At 41.5% G+C, this 26,724-nt stretch overlaps 1 long non-coding RNA gene across 12 annotated transcripts in view; it reads right to left on the reverse strand.

Moving 5' to 3' along the window:
• Positions 1 to 26,724, reverse strand: part of LOC123850784 (uncharacterized) — a 71,811-nt gene that overhangs the window by 15,071 nt on the left and 30,016 nt on the right. For 8 of the 12 annotated variants that reach the window (XR_010405434.1, XR_010405431.1, XR_010405426.1 and 5 more), the window contains 6 exons: positions 21,398 to 21,674; positions 13,730 to 14,126; positions 8,016 to 8,367; positions 6,239 to 6,487; positions 5,073 to 5,127; positions 4,386 to 4,542 (listed from right to left, as the gene is read on the reverse strand). This is a non-coding gene — a long non-coding RNA (uncharacterized LOC123850784). The remainder of the gene's footprint in view (positions 1 to 4,385; positions 4,543 to 5,072; positions 5,128 to 6,238; positions 6,488 to 8,015; positions 8,368 to 13,729; positions 14,127 to 21,397; positions 21,675 to 26,724) is intronic. The other 4 variants (XR_010405423.1, XR_010405425.1, XR_010405430.1 and 1 more) reach the window with 4 other exon arrangements.

Below are 26,724 nucleotides of genomic sequence, written 5' to 3' on the forward strand. Positions count from 1 at the left end.
CCCGGGGTGCTGGCAGGTCCCGCGCGCTGTCTGGTTTGCAGACAGAGGTCTTTTCTCCGTGTCTTTGTGCGGCAGAGAGCCAGAAGCAGTGCCCACATCCACCCTATTGTCCAGACACCGATGCACCACGAGGACCACCACGCCACGGCGGCCCAAGCGCTGGCATTAGGATTCCAATGTGAATTTTGAAGGTACACAAACATTTAGTCAATGCAAGAATCTCAACGTCATGCTTGTTTTTACTAATTTTCTAAGTCCCTGTTCTTTTCTCTACTTTCTGGAAAATTTCTTCAATTTTCACTGCAACGCTTCTATATTACTCATTTCTGCTATCTTCTTTGTTTCAAGTTTCAGAGGTCTTCTCTGAGTAACTCCCTTTTGAATACAATGAATTCTCTTATCTCTCTGAGGATAATAATTACAGTTTTATTTTGTTTGTTTTGAAGTTTCTTCTGACCTGAGGGTTCTGGAAAAATGCCAACAACATTGGCAGAGTCTTTGAGTCTCTCCAAATCCAACAGAAGAACAGACAGCTGACCCGACAGCAACACCGAGATCTGCAGACAGTATTTCCAACAAAAGCAAGCAAGGAGTTGTTGTGCAAGCCTCAAAGGCAAGCAGGGGTCAGAGCCACCAGCAGCCAGAGATCGAGCGCCCCGCGTCTGGTGAGCATAGCTTTCCTTTTGCCTTTCACGGCTCTGTCTTCTCCACGTTTATTATCTTTCTTTCTCTGTGTGTATTTTTTTCAATCTTTCATTTCATCTTTATCTTTTGGGTGTCCCATTTCCTTTGGGAAACTGCTGTTATTTAGAAATAAAGCTGCTTGAAAACTCTAAGTGTAGCTTGTGAAACGATGGTGTAAAACGGAGAGTGACAAGGAGCCAGATCATTAGGTAAACTATACCAAATATCTCAAGGTTTTTCCTTGTTTGAAGAGTGATTCTCGAACTTCTTGCTCAGATGTTAAAAGCCTGACAACAAGCATCCTTGGGAGGAAATGAGGAGAGGTCCTTGTTTCCTCCATGGCATCCCTGCCCTTGTGTGTCCTGGGGGTTCCAAGCCCAGAAGCTGTTTAGCTTCCCCAGAGAGTGGCCTTGGGCTCCTGTGCGGAGGGCCGAAGGTCGTTTCCACCCTGGCCCCGTGGGGTTGGGGCCCTTCGAGCTCTGACGATCATCTGCCTAGGACACAAGCTCTCGGCAAGTCTGTCCTCCCCACTTCACAGGTACTCAGTGCCTCGACTGCTGAGCCCTCCAAGACCCTGGTGCCCTGTCTGCTTCTTCTCTTCCCAGTCTGTGGTCACTCGTCTCTAAACCTCCTCAGATACCACTGTCCGCACAAACTGAAACTTTTGTTAACACTCTCTTATCTGTTGTCACCTCTGATGTTTTCTGCCTTAGGTTTATGCGCTTTTATCAAATCTGGTTTTCTTGGGTTCAGAAGCATCAGAGGCTAAACCACGTGCCATGTGCCCTGTCTTTCATATGAGACATGTCTCTCCCTCAAGTTTGTTTTAGGCACATGCGTTTGTTCCTCTTACATAAGTATGGCGTTTATTTCCTTTGTCAACATTCTAAAAAGAGGCAATCTCGAAACCCAGAGTAACTGAAGCACGACTCAGTGCGGTTCACAGTACGAGAGGGGCTCTCCTGGGCCTTGACCTTTCCTCCTCTCCTCAGCATGCTCATGCCCATGCCCACGTCTCCCGTCTTCTACTTCAGTGGTGGCCGTGAGCCTCTGGGGTTAATTCTAGAAATGCACCTGTTTCATTTAGTTGATCGTGCCCCTGATGCACCAGGAACATAAGAATAATGAGCAAAGGTAAGAAGAGGAGGGGTGGGGGAGTCTTGGGCTTTGCAGATGTCCCTGCAATCTGCATTAGTCACTATGGGAAATGAGTAATAAAGCAAATAAGCTATTGGTCAAAAATAATCAAACTTAATGCCATGTGTACACACATGCATGCCATCTAACTGGCTTGATGTAAAAGTTGTCTATGCCCTGGTAACCGGTAGGTCGACGATTGTGAGGAGATGGTAAATTCCACACTGACTCTGAAAAGTACTCTCCACATTGCTCCAGATCTCCAAGACACTCTGTTACAAAGCAGCATCCCAGGTTCTACTTCTTAAGGATGTGCAATGAAAGCAAAAATCTCACCAACTACTTCTTCAACAAGACATACCTGTGGACCCGACTCCACTCGCAGACCACCTCCGGCCCCTTTCTCTCCTGGTCACCCACCTCTGCCTCTGTTACCCAAACTGCTCAGGGAAGAGACCCAGCATGAAGAAGTCCAGCAAAGGGGCACCTGGGTGGCTCAGTTGGTTAAGCGGCTGCCTTCGGCTCAGGTCATGATCCTGGAGTCCCGGGATCGAGTCCCATGTTGGGCTCCCTGCTCAGCAGGGGGTCTGCTTCTCCCTCTGACCTTCCTCCCTCTCATGCTCTCTGTCTCTCGTTCTCTCTCTCAAATAAATAAATAAAATCTTAAAAAAAAAAAAAAGAAGTCAAGCAAATCATCTAATGTAATGAAGCTAGGAAGGGGTGAGGTCAGGATTTGAACCCACATCTATGCAATGCCAAAACCTGCATTCTTTCTACTGTGTAATGATGGCACATTATTCTGTATTTAATTTGTATTAATTTTTAAGAGAAGAGTCAAACCTGAACTCAGATAGTCAACCCCGCCGGTCACTCTCTGAAAACTAATAATTTTACTCCAAACAGTGGCAGAGGTCTGCAATCACGGGGAATGCTGACACCTTTGAGACCTAGGATGAAGCCCCCTCAAACAGTAGTCACCCAGTGATGCACCCCACAACCTGTGCTGAAGAAAATAGCCCGGGTGTATGTCCAATCACTGTTTTGAACAAAGTCAAAAAAGACATGTTTCACAGTGCTACAAAGCTGAGAATCTTAGGAATCATGTTTTAAAATGTAGTTTCTACGGTCATTGTTAAATTTGCACTCTGTATGTGTAATCAAAGTAGTCATTTGATGCGTGAAAACAATCATTTTCCCATCTATTCCGTCTTGATTTTGAAAAGCTGCCATTTATTTTCCTGGGTCACTGGGTCATGTATGTAGCTGGAATCACCCCATTTGGAGCCTGCACCCCACGCTCTGCACTGACCGAGTCTCACAGTTCACCAGCCAGAGCCTCTGGAAACCAGCCCAGCCCAGGACGCTAATGAGCCCAACAAGCATGTGGATGGGGCTTCCTCGAACCCGTACCTCTGGCGGCTCAGATTTCTCTCTAGGCCGAGCCTGGAGGCCGTCAGAGACGGAAAAGCTCTTCAGGACAGAAACATGGACAGGATTTAGTGACAGGGAGAGAAAATGCAGAGGAATTCCTGGCAGACGTAAATAAATAAATAACCCCGATGGCTGTGGCTGCCGCTTGCCAATCCCATAGCCATCCGCGTCTCCCTTGTTAAGAGCTGCCCGTATTGCTGGGAAGAGCGATCTCTCAGCTAAGAACCTGCTCTCCGGCCTCCCTCGCGTCCAGGACGGCTCCTTGGCTAGCCCCCGGTCAGGGAGACCTCAGACGGAAGGTCTGGGAGCGAAGGGCAGAACGGCTTCCTGAAAGACGACAGTCGCTAGTCAGGCCCACCTGCCGCCCCTCTTCTTCCTCCTGCCCGGCAGGGACGCGGTGGCCGCGGTGGGCCGCCGTCTGGCCACCTCGAGACGGCACCGCAGTACGAGGGCGCATCGGCGGAGCAGCACGCGGCGCGGCCCGAGACTGCGCGCTTCGGGCTCCGCTCCCGCGTCACGGCCGGCGCGGGTCCTGGCTGTCACGGGGAGCCCGGCCCGGGGGGTCCCGCCCGACGGCAGAGGGTGTTCCGCAGCAGCGCGTCCAAGCCAGCGGCGAGAACCAGTCAGCAGCAGGACGAGGGAAGCGCGAGTCCCGCGCGCGCCGCGCCGAAGACTCTCCGAGCACCGCGGCCAGGCGCGGCGGGCTGCGCACGCGGGCGAGCGGCGCGGGGCGCGCGGGGGGCGCGCGGGGGGCGCGCGGGGGGCGCGCGGGGGGCGGCCAGAGCAGGAGCCGCGCGGCTGTTCCCGCGGGGCCGAGGGGCACCGTCGGAGGGACGGTAGGCCACGCGGGCGTGAGCCGCTGGAACTTGCTGGTCGAAGTATGACCTTCGCCATATTCAACGCCGTGTTCTTGACATTACTTTAGCATTTTTGGTGATAAATAAAGTTCCTATTAGTTGTTTCTGTTTTCATATTTTGTATTGTCTGTTTTAGTTACTAAATATCTACTTTTCCAATCACTGTCGATTCTTATTTTTATTTTTGAAATTTATCTTTAAGATAACTTACTCTTTTGTATAGTTAATCATCTTATGAATTTCCTATTTCTGAAATGCTTCTTCTCTGTGACTCACCTTTGCCTTGTCACTTCTTTTTGTTTATTCTGTGTCTGACGTTCCGGCGTGGAACAGGAGTGGCCGTGCAGAGAGAGGGTCAGCGGTGGGGGCACCGCGAGCCTCTTCTGTCTGCCCACCCGGCCGCTCTTCCCACATCCCGGCAATCACGGCCAACCTGAAAGAAAAATAAAATCTCAGCATGGGAAATCGCATGCACATGCTTGCTGAACGCATCCGTTCTCTCCACCGATGCAAGCTCTCTGGACGGCTGGGTCTGAACTGGATGGCTCGCACCCTCCAATCCCAGCGGGCGAATACGAACGTACGGGCTCGTGCGGGATGCTGACCAGCTGCAGGATGCAGGATTGAAAGGCCACCAGCTCTGGGAGGTAGCTCTCACACACCAGGGCAGCTGCAGGTCCAGAACGACCAGATCTTCCTCCTCGCAAAGCAAGCTGGTGACAGAGCTTTTTGTGTAAACTTTACTGTTAGCTTACTTTTTAATGTTGTGAGGGCCAAGCAAAATTTGTCTGCAAGCCAGATTTACCCCCAAAGGCACTGCTGGGCTCCATGAGAAATTACAGCATTTGCTCTTGGAGTGTCTCTTCTGCCTTGTGGAGTCCTTGGACAGTGGCTGAGCCTGAGAAAGAGGCTCCACGCCCCGGGCGATGAGGTGACAGGAATGTTACGGATCCATTGGCTCACCTTTCCTCCTGTTAGGATTCACGAAGCCACCGCTCCCATTCTTCTGCAACCAACACTGATCAAGCAGGAAGAAATGGAAGGAGAAGGAAAGAGGTAAATAGAATAAATATTTGCACCTTTCTTCAGAGTAACGCACAGAAAGGTGACAGCCAAGAAAATGCATGCTTTTTTACTTGTGGGGGACCAGACATCAGGCTGTTAAAATATTCCCTCTTGTAAGCTGGACTAACCCACACGCAAGCCCCGAAACACTCATCTAGTTTCGCTTGTATCTCGTTCATAGGATTTGGTCTAAGTTGCCCGCTTCCTGTGTTTTTCCCTTGGATGAAAAGATGTGGGCAGAAGTCTACCAACTTGGATCCATGGAGACTGTAGAAGGCAGAGTGCATAAAGAATTCCAGAAAGGATGCGTGTGTCTGTCCACCTCCAGCTCTGCCCACCACCCTCTCCTCCTTCCCCGGGATCGCCTGGCATGCTGGACAAATACCATCTTTAGAGTCTACCTGGGCCTTGGTCCATAGCGGAAGGCCTGTGGGCAGGAGTAGAGAAGAGAAGGGGGAAAGGTACATCTGCTCTTCTCGTAGGGGCTGAGATGCCTGTGCGCACACCATCTGTGGGTCTGGGTTTGTAGACCCTTTGGTGAACAGTGTGGCTGAAGGGACCCAAATTCTGAGACTGCTTATTATATCTTCTTGGAATCTCACTTTTACTCAAAGATATTGGGGGCAAATTATTTTTTAGAACAAATACATCATTTATTTGTTAAAAAGGATTATAATAAATCTTAATGATGACTCTGAGTCTAATAACTATTTTTTTATTTAAATTTAATTAGGAAGATATAGTATATCCTTGGTTTCAATAATTCATCAGTTGCATATAACGCCCAGGGTTCTCACATCACGTGCCGTCCTTAATGCCCATCACCCAATTATCCCATCCCCCCCACCCATCTCACCTCCAGCAACCCTCAGTTTGTTTCCTATAGTTAAGAGTCTCTCTCATGGTTTGTCTCCCTCTCTGATAACTGAAAGGAAAGTAATCAGAGGTGGGGCAAATTACTGTGTTTGTATTTTTAAAGAGCTGTGACATTCTGAAATAAGGGATGGAATGCATACACACTTTAATGTGATACCTAAGATTTCAAGTAATCATTGTAATGTTACCCCATGCTTCACAGCACATCCTTAGACCCTGGATTCCAGGTCACATCAGTAAACTGGTGCTCAACAGTATCTTCTCTGCAACCAACAGACGCTCGTTATGCTCAATGAAGAGAAAACATGTTTTCTGGATTCCACACTTGTGTAAGAGAAAGTCCGGGGAAATCTTTCAACTCCGAGCTTTGCTCCTGCTAGCCCACACGATGCCTTCCAGGAGTACTTTACTGTCCATGGAGGCACGCTCCAGGGAACCTGTCAGAGTCACACAGAAGACCAGGTTTTTGGTTTTATTTACAGGAGGTCAGGCTCATGACAGCATGGCCTCTGCCTGAGGTCCTGCTTGTTCCATGTCTTCAGTCTTTTTTAAAATATTTTATTTTATTTTATTTTATTATGTTGATCACAATTAGTTTTTGATGTAGTGTTCCACAATTCATTGTTTTCATATAACACCCAGTGCTCCATGCAGTACGTGCCCTCCTTAATACTCATCACCAGGCTCACCCATCCCCCCACCCCCTCCCCTCTAAAACCCTCAATTTGTTTCTCGGAGTCCTTAGTCTCCCATGGTTCATTTCCCCCTCCGATTCTGCCCCCCTTCATTTTTCCCTTCTTTCTCCTAATGTCCTCCATGCTATTCCTTATGTTCCACAAATAAGTGAAACCATATGATAATTGACTTTCTCTGCTTGACTTATTTCACTTAGCATAATCTCCTCCAGTCCCATCCATGTTGATATAAAAGTTGGGTATTCATCCTTTCTGATGGCTGAGTAATATTCCATTGTGTGTATGGACCACATCTTCTTTATCCATTTGTCTGTTGAAGGGCATTTGGCTCATGTCTTCAGGCTTTGCTCAGATATTGAACTCCCAGTGTTGCTTAAAATGCCAAATTAGATCTTTTCTTAACTTCTATGATTTGGCAGTTCTCCTTACATTTCTCAATCCCTCAAATATGAACATGAGCTCCAACACTAGGGGCCCATGTACTGACACCTTTATTCAGGAACACATTCAATGAAGTTTGAACATACCTTCTTTCCTGGCATAGTAGAAATAAAAAACAAGCAAGAAAATATCGCGAGCTCTGTGAGGGAGTGAAGGTGGCCCCAGGTTAGCCCCAGCCCCAGAGGAGTCACCTCTCTGCCTGGATGTCCTCGCCTGTCTGATGTCTGGAATCACCTCTCTCACCTCTGTTCTAGGACAAGCCCTGTGCAATTTAAGAGACTGCAAATCTTCTTTGGACTCATCAGGGTTTTGTCATGCCAGGCAGTGAATAAGACGCCACTGAAGACCCTGTTGGTGAATTACCTTCCCTCTCCCTCTCTCTCTCTCTGTAAACTGAGGATCCTCACTTTCTTTTTGTGTCCTGTCTCCATGATTAATTAAGATGACAATCTTATTGATCAGAGCTCAGAATGAGGTTTGCTACAATGTGTATTGTATCGATGGGGCCAATAAATGCCCATTGGCCATCGATATCACAGCTGTGCTCACAGGGTTGTGCTCATCTGTTGGCATCAGCAGGTGCCAGGCACCATGCCACTAGTCAACTGGGTGACCTTGTAGAAGACTTAACCTCTTCTTCAGGTCAAGGTCGTTTTATCCGGTAGGCACAGTTGCCCCGGAACCACTCTAAGGCTAAAAAACAATGACTCCAAAATGTGAAGAGAAACTACAAAATTTAAATGAATAAATCTGTAATTATATGGCACTTTTCATGTTAAGCACACAAGCTGCAGCACAACCCATGTGTTTCATATTCAGTGGTGCTCACCGTATGATGCTCTTGTGCTGCCAGGTCTACTCTGAAGTGAGCTGAGCGCCTGGAGTCCCAGCGACTTCACGGCGGCGCTCCCCTGGGCTGGCCTTCCTCCCCATCTCTGCGGTTCTAAGTGAGCCTTTGTCTGCTCAGCTGGGAGGTCAGCCGCTCAGCCTCGGTTCTGCAGTCCCGTGGTATCTCCACCAGTCTGGAGCTAAGTGAGTCGCTGAGTTAATGTTCTAAGATGCTGTTGCTAATATCCGCACTGTTCCAAGGTGAATTCTACAGTAAGCAGCATCTCAGCCTACTTTCTGTAATCCCAATGTTCTATCTCTATTCTTGCTTGACCAATAGCAGTTTTCAAAACCTGGATAGGAATACAGGCAGTGTGGTATAGTAGAAACAAAATGTTTAACAGTTCCATCATGATGGAAGTTTCTCTCTTCGTTCCCTTAAGGGGAAAAGCATGGAATCATAAATTAGAATTATCAACTAAGGTAAATTAAGAATTCATTTGACAAATTACACTCTAGACTGATGAATTTCAATGAATTTTGTCCGACAAAAGCCATCATTTTAAAACTGAAACTGTGTTTCCCAGCGGATAGCAGGAATTGTACTGTGAGAAGGAATCACCTGCTTCAGTGCTCTGCAAACTCCTGACCTCAGCTCCTACAGGACAAAACTGGGATGGTTTGTACCAAACCCCCCAGAGCCTGGCAGGCAAGGAGCTCAGTACACTTCATTTAAATGATTAAGTCAGTAAAAAAGAAAGGGTCATGAATGAACAGACTCTGATGTCTGAATATGGAGGTTATAAAATGTTAATATCCTAAAAGTTAAAAAAAGAAGAAGTCTTCAGCATGTCTATGTGTCTCAACCTTGGCAAATGCATTCATCTTTCTTGATCTTTGGTTCTCTAACATTTGGCAAAGTAGCATCTGCCACATGGGGTGGTCATGGGAATTCAACAACACAACCTAAAATTGGCACCTGGTAGAGGTGAAAATACTCTCAGCTGTCTCTACTCCCCCACTGTCATTATTATATTCAATTTCTTTTAATATATCCAATAGTTTGTGTTAGGAAAGTCTAAAGTTGATTCCTCCAAAATGGCAAATTTTCTAAAGCTTTTGATTAGGAAAATAAATACAGGAGACAAACATAAGGAAAAAGATGCCAAAATGTCTGATGTCACAACATTATATATTATTACAACCCTGAAAATATGAATTATGCAAATTGTGCAATATTGAAAATATCTTTAGAATTATTGATAGTATTTGTTAGAAAGTCCTCATTTTTATTGTGGTAAATATATAACATAACAAACATTTTCACCATTTGTCTGTGTACTGTTCACGGGCATTAGCACATCCATGCTGTGGTGCAACCATCCCCACCACCCACCCCCAGAACTTTCTCACATTCTCAAACTGAAACTCTGAGTGCATTAAACCCTAACTCCCCATTCTTCCTCCTCCCAGCCCCTATTCTATTTTGCAGCCTCTACTTTACTCTCTGTCTCTATGGATTTGACTATTATAGGTACCTCAGTTAAGTGGAATTGTGTACTATGTCCTCCTGGGACTGGCTTATTTCATGGAGCATAACTTCCTCAAGGTCCATCCATGTTGTAGCAGGTGTCAGAGTTTCCTTCCTTTTAAAGACTGATATTATCCCATTGTACTTATGTACCACACGGTGTTTATCCAACTACACATTGATGAACATTTGCACTGTTTCCACATTTTAACTATTGTGAATAATGTTGCCATGAAAATGGTGTGCAAATATCTGTTTGAGTCCCTGCTTTCAGTTCTTTAGGGTGTGTACCCAGAAGTAGAATTACTGGATCATAGGATAATTCTACATCTAATTTTTTAAGGAAACTCCATGCTGTTTTCCATTTTGCATTCCCAACAATAGCACAAAGGCTTTGATTTCTCTGCATCCTTGTCAACTATTGCTATTCTCTGTTTAGTAAGAGCCATCCTAATGGGTGTGGAGGAGTATCTCATTGTGGTTTTGATTTGAATTTCCCTAAAGGTTAATATTTTTGAGAATCTTTTGATATGTTTATTGGCTATCTGTATAGCTTCTTTGGAGAAACATCTACTCAAGTCTTTTGCCCATTTTTTAATTGGTTTGTTTGGTTTTATTACTGTTGTTGAGCTGTAGCAATTCTTTCTATATCCCAGATACTAATCTATTATCAGGTATATGATTTGCGAATATTTTCTCTCACTCTGTGGGTTGTCTTTTCATCCTGTTGGTAGTGCCCTTTAATGCACAAAAGCTTTTAATTTTAATGAAGTTCAATTTATATATTTTCCTTTTTCTGCCTCTGCTTTTGGTATAATATCCAAGAAATCACTGAAAATACAATATCATGAAGCTTCCCTCTGTTTTATTCTAAGAGTTTTATAGTTATTACATTTAGGTCTCTTTGAGTTCATTTTTTATTAAATTAATTTTTGATTAATTTTGATGGATTTCTGATCCATTTTGAGTTAATGTTTGTATATGGTGTGAGGTAAGGATCCAACTTCATTCTTTTGCATGTGGATATCCAGTTTTCCCAACACAATTTGTTGAAGAGATTGTCCAGAAAGTCTTCACTTAAAAAAAAAAAAAATCTTAAAAGGAAGCATTGTTAACATTTTTCAATTTAAACACTAATTTTTATATTAAAATACAAAAATGTTTGCCATTTTTTGTGCACTTACTCTATGCCAGGTAGTATACTAAAGTCTTTGCATGCATTATCTCTAAGATTCTAAAGAGGCTGTGAGATTTATGCTTTTAACAAGTATCTCTTCTATGTCTGATATATCGGCTACTTTTCTAAGCACTGGATTTAGCAGTGAATAAAAAAAGCAAATGAAAACCGCTGGTTTCACAAAGATTAATTCTAGTGGAGGAGACATATAACAAACAAAGAAAATGTGTAGAATTACAGGTAATTGGTATGCTGAGAAAGGTAAACTAAGGAAAGGGTATAGGATTTACGGGGATAATGAAGGGCTGCAATTCAAAATACAAGGGCCAAGCCTCAAGGGGAAGATGACTTTGAGGGAAGACTGAAATTGGTTAGGAGTTGAGCCCAGGGACACAGGAGGAAGGGCATTCCACCTTCTGGCATCGCTCATGCTAAGAGCTTAGGGAGTCAATCACATCCATGGTCCTTCTGGTAACAAATCACAGACAGGGTTGGAACCCAGGTCAGCTGACCCCAAAACCTTTGCTTCTTACCACTACATCACATTAATCAGCCCATCCTCCTGTAATACTGTGAGTTGCTCAGGAAGTTGGTTAAGTCAGTGTGTTCATTGATGGCAGAGTGAAGGAATACCTTCTATTTTCTAGCAGCAAAAACAGCAGATACACTATTTCTTCTGCTTGGAGTGGCCCTTTGGCCCACTCTCCCTGAATAACCTGTATTCATCCTTCTAGTGCTGCTTCCTCAGAAAGGCCGTCCTTGACCACTCAGCCAACCGGTAAGCCCCGAAGTGCCTCTGCTAGCTCCCTGGATGTTCCCAATCACTTTTATCACAATTCACTATTATATATTGACCTCTGCCTTCTTCTTCAGCTTCTTCCTCTATCATGAGATTGTAAATGCCTAAGGAGCAGATGCCAAACTCTGACATGTTCCAACTGTATATCCAGTGCCTGCCACTGCCCCAGGGGTGCAACAGATAATCTAGAATAATTACAGATTCAATAACATGTACAGAAATACACAACAGTTAAATAAGTCAAATGAAACCCTGTTGAAATATTAAACATAGGTGTCCTATCAGGTTTTTATTCCATACAGTTGCCATACACCAAACTGTGAGCCCCACCAGGTCAGGAAGGTGCTTGTTTCTCATTTCACAGTTGCTTGCTCTATAGCACAGTGCCCGGTGAAGGTGACACTCACAATGAATGCTTAATGAAAGCAACATCAGGGACAGGGTTTAGGTAACTTATGTAAATCCTTAGAGTAGTGAGCCATGTTTCAAATTTTACTGCATCTGCTGTGAAATTCTATCTTCTCAACAATCACTCTTTTATATTTATACTGGAGATATTATGTAAAAAAGGTAATGTGTATTGTTGTAGAAAGAGGTAGAAATGAGGCTCCTTCACTAAGTGTTTGTCTCACCAACCACTGAACAGATGAAGTAGCTCACTGTAGATGAAGGTGACCTGCTGGCCCAGGAGCCAGGGAGCCTGCTCTGCCCCCCGGGGGTCGTTAAGCCTCACCTCTTCGGGTCTCAGATGTCACATCTAAAGTGTTGGAGACACTGGCTGGAGTGTTTGGAGTCTGGCTGAACATCTCAAATTTTGGATGGTCCCTAAAACTCACTCCAGCTCAAAATTTCTGATTCTAATTATACTATTCTTTAAGATTCTTGGGAATATTGTCATTTGAAATATGATGTTGGTAATGTCCCAAGCCAACAAGTATTCATGAAAGAGCCTTTCCATGTGGACCATATGGATTTAAAATCTCTTTCAAGTGCAGTATTTAGATTTTGGAACAAATACAGCATTCTTTTTTGGAACAACTAAAGCACTTTTATTATATGTGCTTTGAGCATTTGTAGGCAAAAATATATGTACCTTAAAAATGAAGTGGTCTTCAGGCCTAGTGAAGCTTTGTGGCTACATCAAGGATAAACTCAAAGACATCAGTTGTGGTATGAAATGACAGACGCCTGACATCGTCAAGGCAGGAAGAGCCACACCGCAGTACACAGTACGTGTCTAAGTTTCTCAGCCTTGGCACTACGGACATTTTGGACTGGATAGTTCTTTATCGTGGGGCCACCCTGTGCATTGTGGGATGTTAGCAGCATCCTTGGCCTCCACCTGCTAGATGCCAACACCCTCCCCTGAGGTGTGATGACCAAAATGTCAGTGCAAAAATCACCCATGGGTGGGAGCCCCTAGTGTACATGGAATGTCCGCAGGACACATGACTTTGGAAAGAAGCCCCCATTTACCCTCCCTTGAACCCACAAAAGTGAGCATAATATATGCCTGTAAGAGCAGTAAAAAGACCATTCACTGTGGCAGATGGTCAGCGAACTACTCCAGTACCTATCTCCCAGAGAACTGAACTACACCCACATGAATAAATCAACTGCAGCAGCCTATATCTAAGATTTCAATAAAGTCCAGAGATGTTAATATATTTGCCAAATGTCACACAGTTACATCTATTTGCATAATCTATGGAAATTCATATCATCTTTCTGGATTATCAAATAAACCCAGATTTTAGACTTCTAAAATTGGAAAAACTGAAGCACTTTGTCTAGACTCCTAAAATTTTAGTGGAATGCAGCAAAAGTCTTTCTCATATCCTTTGGAAATTAAAAATGTCACTGTTTCTACACACTAAAATCTCTACGCACTAAAATATTTAAAGGGTTTAAGTTCAGTCATATAAACTGAGATTTGGCAAGTAATCACATATCAGCATGCTGTGCTAAATATAAACAGAGTTTTGACAGAACCTCCTTATCTTCCTCCCCCAAGTTGTCCTGCCCCTCAGCAAGTTAAGAGGGGTGTGGAGAGACACAGTGAGCAGAAGCAGGATGGGAAATTTCAGGGGAAAATCTGAATGCAGCTACAACACCTCTCCACCATCCCCACGTATCTCCCTCCTCCCCACCAAGCCGTGAAGAGGAGACGCTGAAAATGCACAACACCCAAGGCTGAGACGGACTTACCACATAAGTCTGACTTGTGCAGAATCTTTTCTTACTGTATAATAGAGGAAGCCTGAGTAAAACAGTGTGCCCAGGCATGGCTTTAAATGACTGAGGATCCCCTCCACAAGAGAAGAAACTTGGAAACGCTTAGAAAATCTCCCCCAGATTAGGAATGCAGATGGAGTACTATCCAGAAACCGCTGCCCGTCTGTCATTCTAGGGTCTTTACAGGGCTCTCATGGCTGCCAGATGCTGCCGGCTTCCTTGTCCACACAGGCTTTCTTGGGCTCTTCAGAAGCAGCCATCTCAAGCAAAACTTTGTGCTTTCAGGAAATCGGTTGTTAAAGCGTGAGGGTAGGACTGAGTTGGCCACAGTAGTTTGACCCCAGGGAGGTACAATTGTCACAGAAAAGCTCTGTAAAAGGGCAGAGAAGAATCTTGGAAATAGTGTATGCAGGGAACTGCTAGCAAGAGTTGAATAATCATCCATAAACACACTCGGAGATGTGAAGGGAAGACTGCGCACTGCTCTAGAATATGAAGTAGAAGAAAGTCATGGGAGTGAAGTGGATATTTATGGAGAACAGAAAATAGAGGAACTTTATAAAGATCTCTGGTGATACAAAGAAAGCTTGCAGGGATTTAGAAGCACAATAGAAAAAAATATATAAGACACTTTCTTGAGCTGCAAAGCAGCAAATGTAGTCATTCCAGACCAAAAAAAAAATTTAAAAAATCAACCAATAGTGACAACAGATATAGTTGTGTGGACAACAAGAATAAAGAAAGAACTTAAGTTTTATTGAAATAGGATGAGAGCAAATTTGCCTACTCAGAAACCAAAATATAATTTTCCTCTTAAAGCTTAAATGTCAAAATATAATGGAATAAGGCCTACCAGTGTTTGAAAGAGGACACATGACTACATCATGTTTTAATCATCAAGGTGTGTTTGATCTAATAAATAGAAATAGCAGAGTTCAAAACAATCCCACTCATGAAGCCTTCTTGAAAAATCTCCCCGGAGAGTAATTCCAATCCAGCACGACAGGAATCCAAGCAAAGAGTTCAAGAATGGAAAAATACCAGTAAGTATTGAAACCAATTAAACACAGACATGTCTAAAGAAATCTGTTTACAGAAACAGACTCAGATATCAAAAATATGTTTCAATCACAAAATATAGAATGTGAAATATAGTGACGTATGTTATGGGTGGAACTGTGCACCCTTCAAATCCATAGGCTGAAGCCCTAACTGCCAACATGACTGTAACTGGAGAGGCCTTGTGGGCTTTCACGAAGGTCAAATGAGGTCACAGAGCATGTTCCTACTCCCAGAGGACTGGTGTTCTTACAAGAATAGGAAGAACCCCAAGGAAGCACTCACAGAGGGAAGACCTGGGAGGACACAGCTCACAGAAAACACAGCTCACCAAAAACCAACCTCATCCATGCCCTGATAGCCTTCCAGCCTCCAGGACCAAGAGAACATGCACGTCTATGTGCAGGCCACCAAATTCATGGTATTTTGTGAGGGCCATGGGACAGACGAGTACAATGTGCCATAAAGTGACTCCTATTTTTAAACATAGATTTTAAGAATAGGATGTTGTCAAATTGAATGTGACAACTAGGGAACACAGGCTAAAATGATTTTAATACAAATAGCCAGTAGTATAATTATACAGTCAAAAAATAGCATCTAAAATATGGGTAAATAGTGTTTTATTATTAGTTTTAAGAAGTGGAAATAAAGCAAGCATGCAATTAACAATTCTGTAGAAAATAAGGACAGCAGTCTGAACAATAAAACAAAAATAAAGAATCAGAAGACAGAAATACAATGAATTATATAATTCAAATGTTAATCTTTAAAAATAAACAATAAAATAATTATTTTCTGAGAGTATTCAATAAATAAAAGAAAATGCAAAATCACAACATTAGAAACACAGTTATGAAGAGTATTTTCCATCCTAGAAACATAGACCTTATATATCATGTATTTACTAATCTAACATAATTATACATTTTGACCAGGTAGTATTTATATAAAAAATGCAAGGATAGTTTAATACTAATATATGCACTATCAGAATTCATCACACCCCTTGGTCAAGGAAAAATATTATTTCTAGAGATCATAAAACTACCTTATAATAAAATCCAGCTTCTATTTATGGGGAAAAAATCTTCCGTTTATACCAAACTTGGCTTTAAAACAAATCAGTTGCAAACAATCATCAAAAACCTTAATGTCAGACTAATACAAGAAATTCATTCTTAAAAAATGAATAAGAGAGGGTGCTGTTTTTTAAAATCAAGAATAAACAAGGATGCCCAATATTGTCACAATTATTTAGTATAAACAATAACTACAATGAAATGTATATTCTGGCCTCTAACCCAAGGTAATGACAAAAATTATCTCCAATCCTTGCACTGACCCATGAAGGTGATTTTATTTCCCGTTTAGTGGACACTTTCACAGGGACATGACTTGGGGAAAGTCACTCAGATGTGAACAGTAGAGCTGGGATTGAACTGGTCTAAGTCCACTACTTTTGACCACTTGTCATTGATTTCCTTGTTCTGGATATTCTACCTGATTCAATAAAACAAAACAAAGAAGGGGCACTTGGGTGGCTCAGTCAATCGAGCGTCCAACTCTCGGTTTCAGCTCAGGTCATGCTCTCAGGCTCGTGAGATTGACCCCCACATCGGGCTCCACACTCAGCAGGGAGTCTGCTTGAGAGTCTCTCTCTCCCTCTCCCTCTGCCCCTCCCCAATGTTCTCTCTCAAATCAATTATTAATTAATTTAAAAAAAGACAAAACAAAGAAGAAAGAAGCAAACATGGGAAAACAGGAGACCAAATTAGTGCAGCTTGTAGGTCATGAGACCTGTAAAGCCCAAGGGAGCCTATTGGAAATTAGTAATGAAATAAGGTGATCAGACACAAGTAAATGTGAAAAATCTCAGTGCTGGTATCAAAAAATATGATGGAAAAGACTCTTTTTATAACAGCAACAAAAAATATAAAGGACCTAGGAATGCACATTCATAAATGTAGAGGACCTATATGGTAAATCTGTCATTTGTTTTTTTACTAATATTTTTTTTTAAAGATTTTATTTATTTGACACAGAGAGAGAGAGAGCTAGAGAGGGAACACAAGTAGGGGGAATAGGAGAGGGAGAAGCAGGCTCCCTGCCGAGCAAGGAACCTGATGCAGGGCTCGATCCCAGGACCCTGGGATCATGACCTGAGCCGAAGGCAGACGCTTAACGACTGAGACACCCAGGTGCCCTGGTAAATCTGTCATTTGTTGATGGTGAAAACTCTAAAAGACCTGGATAAATAAAGAGATAGGTCTCGAATTAAAACAAAATATTGGAAGGATATTAATTCTTCCCATATAACTTGACAGAATAAATCTAAACTCATTTACAGAAACAAATAGAGAAAAATTAAAAAACAAAGTACAGTAAGTTGCCATTTGTATAAATGACATTAAAATGTATTTTAAGTTTTAATAATTAATAAAGTATTACAATGGTACAGCAACTGATGAATACATAAAGAGATCGTGCTAAAAATAGACTCAAGACATATACAAATATTTTTCACATGATAAGTGTTTTCCAATAAGTAACATGAATTAAAGCATTAAGCGTAATAGAAAGACAAATGTCTAACATTATTTTATTTATTCAGGTATAATTGACATACAACATTGTATTAGTTCCAGATGGACAACATAATTATTTGATAGATGCATGTATTGCAAAATGATCCCTCCAATAAGTGTAGCTACCATCCATCACCACACAGTTATAGATCTTTTCTTGTGATGAGAACTTTTAAGATCTGCTCTTTTAGCAACTTTAAAATATACAAGACAGTGTTATTAACCATGGTCACTATACTGTACATTACATCTCCATGAATTATTTTATAACTGGAAGTTGGCACCTTTTGACCACTGAAGGGTTAGATTTTAAATAAACACGCTGGCTGATACTGGGGTTTTAGATGAAGTCTCCTGGGTTATATCCGTCAATGCTGATAAAGCAAATTTCTCAAGCACAGAACTATGCAGTGTCCACAGATATTCATAATACTAACCCTGAAGCAAGATGCTGAATTGTTTCTGAATCACCAAGGCAAGATTAAATTATGTACTATAATTTTGTGTTCCCTGTGTTTTAATATATTTAAATTCTTTAGAAACTGACCAGTGATGAAGACTAGCTGGTAACTTCAGCCACTGGCCTCGCTTCTGTGCTTCTTTCCTTGTTCCATCCTCTACTGTCCTGTTAGAGTTCGAATAAAATCTACTCTTCAAAAAGAATTATTATATTCCTGATTAATCAGATAATTTCTCTCCTTCAGCCGGGCTTGGAAAAAGATTCTTCCCTGCTTAGATATGAGTGATGAAATCTGGATACTTATTTCCAGAACTATAGATCTCATGTTGCAGAGTATATTTTCATGAAGGAATTTAATCTTATTTCAAAAGACATATGGGTGTCATGTTTTTTTATGACTTTGGTAAATTGCACCTGACAAAGTAATGAAGGTATCAAGCCTGAGCCCTTAGAGAAAATGAGTGGAGTGAGGGGGCTGGGGAGCAGTCCTACAGAGTCTGACACCCAGTCACCTCCAGGTGCCAGTGCAACCTCTGACACTGAGGTGTGGATTCTTGGGACTTCGTTTTCGAAGGAGCAACTTGATGGAGAAGAGGGAGGTCTCCCAAGCACTGAGCAGCTCATGAAGGTCAAGCATGCGTCACACAGAGTCCTAGTGACCAAAGGAGATGTCCTGGACAAAATATGCTGCTGCTGGCGGTGACTCACTTCTAGAAAAGCTGCAGAATTACTGAAAGTACATTCTGTTTGAGGGTGCCCATTCCATCCTAAGTGCTCTCTTGGGTATAGCTGCCTTTATTGTCTTCTAATACCAAACCAGTGATACTTCAGTTGTCAAAACAAGTAATAGTCAACCTAAGAGGGATGTAACCAGAAACGTAAAGCAGCGTCAAATTTTCTTCTGGTAACAAATCAGAATTATCAAAGGGCACCCATTATATTCTCAATTATGTTTTGTTTTGTTTTTTGCAAAATACTGTATAAGGAGTGCATGGATACTGTGAAAAGGAAAGTATTTCAAACAATATCTGGAATGACCTCCTGGGCACTGCAGAATTTTTAGAGTTCCTAACTCAACTTAATCCAGCAGGCAGATACTATAGCATTTCAGGATATGGTCACATGCGTATTTTAAATTATGTCATCTAGATGGATGAGATATAAAATCACTACTTATGCTTTCTTATTCAACAAATGAGGATAAAAGAAAGAGAAAAAGAAGGGGAAAGGAAGGAAAGGAGGAAGGAAGGAAGAAGGGAAAAATAAGAGAAATGAAGAAAAACAAACAAATAAATAAAACAGGAAGCAAGGAAAAGTGACCAGAAGGAGAAGGATCAACAGGAGGAAGGATGGGACTAGCCCATGCCAAGCTCTGCACTAGCAGAGGCCACTGACACAGAGATCAAGAGGATCAGCCCCTGGCCTGATGGAGCCCACACTCTTAAAGATGTGACAGTAATTGTAATACATTGTGCTAATACCCAAAGTAGGGGGTTAAAAATAGACTTGATATAAATACATATTTAATTTTAGTTATGAAAATTATTTTAATAGCAAACATATACTATAATAAATCAATTTTTGTTGATGATTATCTAAAATAAAAGGAAATTTAAAAGTCTTGGATTTTTATCTTTTAATGGAAGAGATCATTTTTTAAATGTGAAATAAGAATTTTACCCTCTAATATCTTCAAAAGCAAATGAGGAGAGAAGAAAGACATGAATTTTTTTAAAAAATGGATATAACTTCATACACATGTATCATGAGTTTTTAAAGAACATCTTGGAAAAACATAACAACTATCTCAAGAATTATACCATTTTTGGTAAAAACTCTATGTATTATTGACAAAAGCATAACTATAGGAAATTACTACTTTCGTAATTCAAATGAAAAATAAAAACTAACACCAAAAAGAAAATTAATTCATTAGCTGGAGGCAATATTATAGAGAAAATGCAGGAGTCAATGAAGAGTCAATGAATTATGCCTTTGATACGTACCACACAAAAACACAATAATCCTTAGGAAATATTTATCTAGAGAAAAACATTTCAAAACTAAATTTGATTACAAATCACTATCAGTAAAAAGAAAAAAGGAGATACTGATGTTGTATGAAATCAGATTTCATACATTCCTATGTTTTAAATATGAATCAGATAACAAGACATATGTTTTACTATACTTATTTTTAAAACTTGGATAAATTTGGTATGAATTCCATGCAGGATCACAGACTTGTTGACTAGGCATAGTTAATAATCTATTATGGAACTGAAAAAACTAGAAACAGAAATCTACTTTTTGTATGCTGACCTTAATATGATTAATTTCCACTTCTCTGAAATGTCCAACTAGCAAAGGTGTAACCAACAGTTATTAACAAACAGTTAAGGTAACTCCAGCTTTTGATCTTGACCTGGACTCATCAAATAAAGCTCAAGCTAAGTGATACAACAAAGGTGTGAACTTTTTTACTGAGTAGCACTGCCTTTTAGCATGCTGAATCCAATAGCACATTAAAAGGATTATACATCATGCAAGGATTATACAAAGTAGAATTTATCCCAGCAATACAAGGACAGTTCAATATAAGAAAATCAATCATGTAATACACCACATTGGTAAAATGAAGAAAACAACACACACCCACATGATCATCTCAATAGACACAGAAAAAGCATTTGATAAAATTCAACACGACTTCTTCATTTAAAAATACTCAGCAAACTAGGAATGGAGGAGAACATCTTTAACATGATAGAGGGCAATTGAAAAACTCACAGCTAGCATCCCATTTGTTAGTGAAAGACCAAATCTTTCCCTCTAAAATCAGGAACAAAAAGGATGCCCACTTTCACAATGCTATGCCAGCTAGTACTGGAAGTCCTAGCCAGCGCAATCAGGCAAGAAAAAGAAATAAAAGGCATTCAAATTAGAAAGAAAGAGGTAAAACTATATCTGTTTGCAGAAGACTTGATTCTAAATATGGAAAATCCTATAGAATCCACATAAAAAACAAACTAATTATTAGAGCAAATAAAGAAATCCAGCAAAGTTGCAGGGTACAAGGTCAACACAAAAAAATCAGCTGTGTTTTTATACACCAGCATTAAATAATCTGAAAGGAAATTAAGAAAGCAATTCCATTTACAATAGAGTTCAAAAGAATAAAATATTTGGAAAGAAATTGAACCAAGAAAATAAAATAATTAGACACTGAAACTATAAAACATTGCTGAAAGAAATCAAAGAAGACTTCAATGAATGGAAAGACATCCCACGTTCATGGGCTAGAACACTCAATATTACGAATATGGCAAGTGATCTATGGATTTGGGCAATCCCTTTCCAAATTCTAATGACCTTTTTTTGCAGAAATGGAAAAGGTGATTCTGAAATTCATATGAAATTTTAAGGAACCCCAAAATAGCCAAAACCATCTTGAAAAAGAAAAACAAGGTAGGAGGACTCACACTTCCTAATTTTAAAACTTATTACAAAGCATTCGTGAATTCACCCACTCACCAGAATTTACTTGTAACCTGAAGTCCACATGTCAGCACTTGCTGCAGGGCTACTTGAAGATAAGCACAGAGAAGCAAGAAGTCTGAGCTGCTTGAGGCCCATGTTCAAAGCTGAGATCAAGGCTGCCCTCTGCCTTCTTGTTTCAGCTCCTGTCATGGAACAGTGTACTATTTACAGGTCATGTAGTGTCAAATCTCTGCATTTTTTTGTGTTTTTCTTGTAGATTTTGCTGTTTAAACGGCCCCTAAGAACAGTGCTGAAGTGCTGTCCAGTGTTCCTGAGAGCAAGAACAGAAAGTTCATGGTAAAATAGCCCTCACATACAGATTCTAGCAGCTCTATCATGAGCATCTATGTCTTGTCTTCATTAATTGTTAGTTTTACTCTTCATTTTTATCAAGGTTATTCAGGCACGAAGGCAACATTATTTTCCCTTTCAGCTCACACCACTGCACAGTGATTCCACATCTCTGTATCACAAGTCTGAATGTATACTTTTGAAATTTTAAGATTAGGCATGTTCTATTGCATTCCCACTGGCCCCATTTCCAACTCCAGACTCCAACATAAACTCCCCATCTTCCTCAAATACCTACCTTGTACTTCAGGCCAAATCACTATTTAGTATTCACATTTTTGTGACTGCAAATTCAGTTGACATAAGACATACAATAAACTATGGATCTGTTTTTTAAAAGAAGATTTGGTTGTTTCTAGAGTTAATTATTGCCCATCTCTTTGTCTTTTAGCTCTAGCTTCCAAAGATGATTTCCTCAACAATACTTTCCAGCTCTTTTACTGAGTTAATGTTTTATATATTATGTTATATATAATTATATGTTATGTTATATATATACATATAAACATACACATACACATAAATTTTATGTTATATATATTACATATGTATTACATATATATATGTATGCTTCTCTAAGGGTTCACTGTTGTCCTCTGAATGATTCTGTGTAATGCTTGTTCTCACTGGGGGCTCTGATACCATCCCTAACCTCCATCAAGATGGTATTGATTATTTTGTTTTCTTCTGCTTGCAAAGTCTTCAAATTCGTGTATTTGCTTGTTGTCTATTTGTTCTCTATCTTTCCTGGTAATATGCCTGGTAATCACTGTTTTTCTTTCATAGTTAAGAGACTATGTATTAAAGATAGACCAAGTATTAAACATAGAACACCCCATCCCATGCCACTCATCATCCCTGCAGTGGACCCAACCTAACCCCGTTCAGAGGTTGAACTTGGATTTTGTTCCAGTTGCTAAAGGGCTCTGAGTTCTAGGAATGTTGTTTCTCTCTGAGCATCTCTAAGGCTAGCTAGGGGAACATACACCTGCTTACTTTCATCCTCCTTGGGAGTGAAGGTGCCTGAAAGATAAGCAGCCTGTCATTCATTAAACCTGATGCAATGACTTCCACCAAGGCTACCTGTCCAGGTAAAGCTGCATCAATGTTCCACCCAGTATAATGTGACATAGCCTGCAGCCTCTCTTGCTAAAGAAGGAAAATTTACAAGTTTAACCTCTGTAAAGAGAATGGGTGTAGTGGGAGAGGGATGGGAACATGATGGCATTAAACATCTCAGAGAAGGCTGGCACCTCCAGGAATGGGAGAGCTGGACTTTGCCTACACTTCCAAGTCCTGGGCACTCATACCAGCCTGCCCAGAGAGTCCAGGCAGCACCTGCAGGAAGATGCTGCCAACAGGAAGATTTAGATGTTTGGCCTGCTTCAGGGGAAAAAAAGAAAGAAATGGCTTAATCTTACATAAAACTCAACATGCACAAAGAACACAAAGACATGAGGGGTTTTGGAATAACGGTCTGGAGGTGTATTCTAAGTGTGGATCAGGCAGCAAAATCGTGTTATCTGGTGATCATTTTGACTCAGGATTGGCAATAAACACTTTTGCCTTTCTTTCGGTTAGAGTCAATGGAGGGATGTCAGCTCTGAAGTACAAAAGTGCTGGCATTTAGCAGAGCCAGCTGAGAGCCACAGATTGTGTATCCAAAGCAATTATATTTTTAAACATGTTCAAAGTTATTTTTAACCTTTTATAGTCCTTTCTGGTTTTCACTGTTCAGAGACTATTTTAAACCTTTTTCTTATTAAATTTGGAAATGTAGACAAGGACAATTACTGCAAATTGTGAATGAAAGAGAAAGGGGCCACCCCCACAAGAAGAGAAGTCTGTGGGCTGAGAAGAGGGAGGGCACACCTGAGGAGCAGGTTCTGTGGACATACCCTACCCACCAGCATCTCCTCAGACAGGGACCCTCTGCATGTGGCTGGATGTCTCACCTTTGCTGTGACCCCTTGGTGTCCTGTCTCCACATTGACTCAGGCACAGGCAACCCCTTTATTTTCACCCACAGTGAGTGTACCAGGGTGAAATGTACCTAACAGAGCTTTGGGTGTTGTATGCTCATCTTTCTTTCTTGCCCTGCAAACTGCCTGCCCATCAGCTTGTCCCCTGGCACCTTCTTTCTGTACATCTTGGCTCTCCGGGCACCACTGAGTACCTCTGTGCACCCCTGTCCTCCAGGCAACACTGTGTGCCTCTGTGCACCCCTGTCCTTCTCCAGGCAACACTGTGAACCTCTGTGCACCCCTGCAATGGGGGTTCCTGGCTGCATTCAGGATGCTCCAGTCAGCTCCCTGGAGCCTCCTCACCACTGATGCATGTATAGTTCACTCCCTATTTAATGACAGGAAGAGGCATCTTTTTCAGGACATTCTTTACAAGCATGTGGTCCTGATGCATCTCCTTTCCCTTTGCATTTTTCAGTCCTGGGCTTATAGCTCAGTCCTTGCCCTGTGTCCCTCTCTGAAGGAAAATGCCCTTCCCCAGGTATGCAGTCTCTCTTCCTTGACCTTGCTTTCATTCTTCCTCTGCTTCTTCTCAATCTAAAGAGAGATGCGGTGGACTTGGACCACAGTGGAATGAAGGAACCAGTGGGCAGGTTCATGGGAGAGGGGATGAGGCAGAACAGAGGTGTCCCCCAGTTTACTGGGGACAGAGGGTTCACCAGTTAATGGAGAGTGGGATCAAAACTAGTAGTTCAGAGGTGTCTGGAAAAATGACTGTGTTGCATTAATTTAGAAGAACAATTTAGAGATTTGACAGGTTCTGTTGAGGAATTTTTTACTTTAAAGAATAAGAATCACACAAAAAAATATATTTGAATCTCTTCCAGAGAGGCATCAAATATGAACTCCCATTTTGTGTGTGTGTGTATTTTTGTGTCTAAGCATGGAATAGATTTCTTTTTTCTTTTTTTATTGTTGTTTTTGAGGGTTTTTTAAATTGAGGTAAAATTTTCATACAGTCAAATTCACAGATCTTAAGGGTACATTTTTAAAAGACTTTATTTTTAGAACAGTTTTAGGTTCACAGAAAAACTGGGAGGGAGGCCTAGAGGGTTTTCATTCACCCCATGCCCCCCGCCATGCACAGCCTCCCCCATAGTCAACACCCCCACCAGAAGACACATCTGTTACCAAGGATGAAACCATGCAGAGACATCAACATCACCCAGAGTCTAGAGTTTCCATTACGGTTCAGACGTGGTGTTGTTCATGCTGTGGGTTTGCACAAACATATAGTGATGTGTATCCAACACTATGGCATCGTAGAATATTTTACTGCTCTAAGAATGTTCTGTGTTCCACCTATTCATTCCTCTCACTGCACTCGGCCCCTGGCAACCACTGGCTGTTGTTTTGTTTTCACAGTTTTGCTAGGGGTGCAAACTTGATATTTTGATGAATACACAGTCACAAACCACCATGCCAGTGCATTATTTTCCCAATTCTGATGCAACAAGTTACCAAACTTGGTGGCTAAACCAGTGCACATTTATTTTCTCATAGACCGGCAGTCAGAAATCCAAAATGAGCTTCACTGGGCCAGAGTCAAGGTGTTGGCAGGGCCTTGCTCCCTCCAAAGCCCTGGGGCAGAGTCTGTTTCCCTGCCTTTTCCAGCTTCTGGAGGCTGTCCTCATCTGTAGCTCATGGCCCTGCCTCCCACAACATTTCTCCCCTTCCTCTAGGACCTCATCTGCTACTCTTCTGTCTTCAGACCTCCCTCTGCCCACCTCTTGTAGGACACACTGATCCAGAATGGTCTCCATATTTCAAGATCACCAACTTGATCACATCTGCAAAGTCCCCCTTCCATATAAAATAACACACACAGGCCCAGGGATTGGGACTTGGATATCTTTGGGGGCCACCATTTCAACGCATCACAACAGTCAAGATATAAAAACATTTCTATTGTGCAGAAAGTTGTATCATTCCTACAGGGATGGACACCAACCCCCACAGAAACCACTGTTCTGGTTTCTATCAACAGGGATTGTCCATTCTTACCCTTTCTTGTGAAGGGAGTAAGGCAACACACACTCTCCTGTGCATGTGTCCTTTAGCTAACATAGGGTTCTAGGACTTATCTATGCTGCTGTGTGAATCACTGTCATTCCTTCTTTATTGCTGAGTAGTAGCTACAGTATGATTGTATCATATTTTTTAAAATCTATTTTACCCCTACTAGTGGGTATTTGGATTGCTTATAGCCTTTGGGGTCATGAGAGAAGCTCCTACAGACATTCTTGAGCAAGCCTTTTTGTGGACAGACTTTTTTCATACATCTTGTGTAAATACCAGAGTGGTACCACTAAGTCATATTGCAGGTATATTTTTACCTTATAAGAACCTGCCAAAAGTTTTCCAAAGTGATCAAGCCATTTCTCACTCCCTTGGCAACGTATGAAAGTTTAGTTGCTCCCCAACCACCACCTCCACATTTGGTTGTTTAATTTTTTTATTTTAGCAGGGCACCTGGGTGGCTCAGTCAGTTAAGTGTCTGCCTTCAGCTCAGGTCATGATCCCAGGGTCTTGGGATCAAGCCCCAAATGAGGCTCCCTGCTCAGCAGGAAGCCTGCTTCTCCCTCTCCCACTCCCCCTACTTGTGTTCCCTCTCTCGCTGTGTCTCTCTCTGTCAAATATATAAATAAAATCTTTAAAAAATTTTTTTGATTTTAGCAAATTGTAATGTCACATTCTGATATTAATTTACATTCCCTGATATCTAACATTTTTTAGCACCTTTGCATATTTCTACTGTGTATATGTATATCTTCTTTAGTAGAACGTCAGCATGAGTCATTGAATCATCTTTATTTGGTTATCTATTTTTTATTGATTCATTTGAGTTGTTTATATATTGTTATATGTTGTTTATAAGTCTACTGTCAGATATATGTATTATGAATATCTTTTCCCATTCTATGACTTGCCTTTTTATTTTCTTAA

This window comes from Mirounga angustirostris, unplaced genomic scaffold (genome assembly GCF_029215605.1).
Source record: "Mirounga angustirostris isolate CCGP_5_RB_7025 unplaced genomic scaffold, mMirAng1.0.hap1 SCAF_10, whole genome shotgun sequence".
NCBI lineage: Eukaryota > Metazoa > Chordata > Mammalia > Carnivora > Phocidae > Mirounga > Mirounga angustirostris.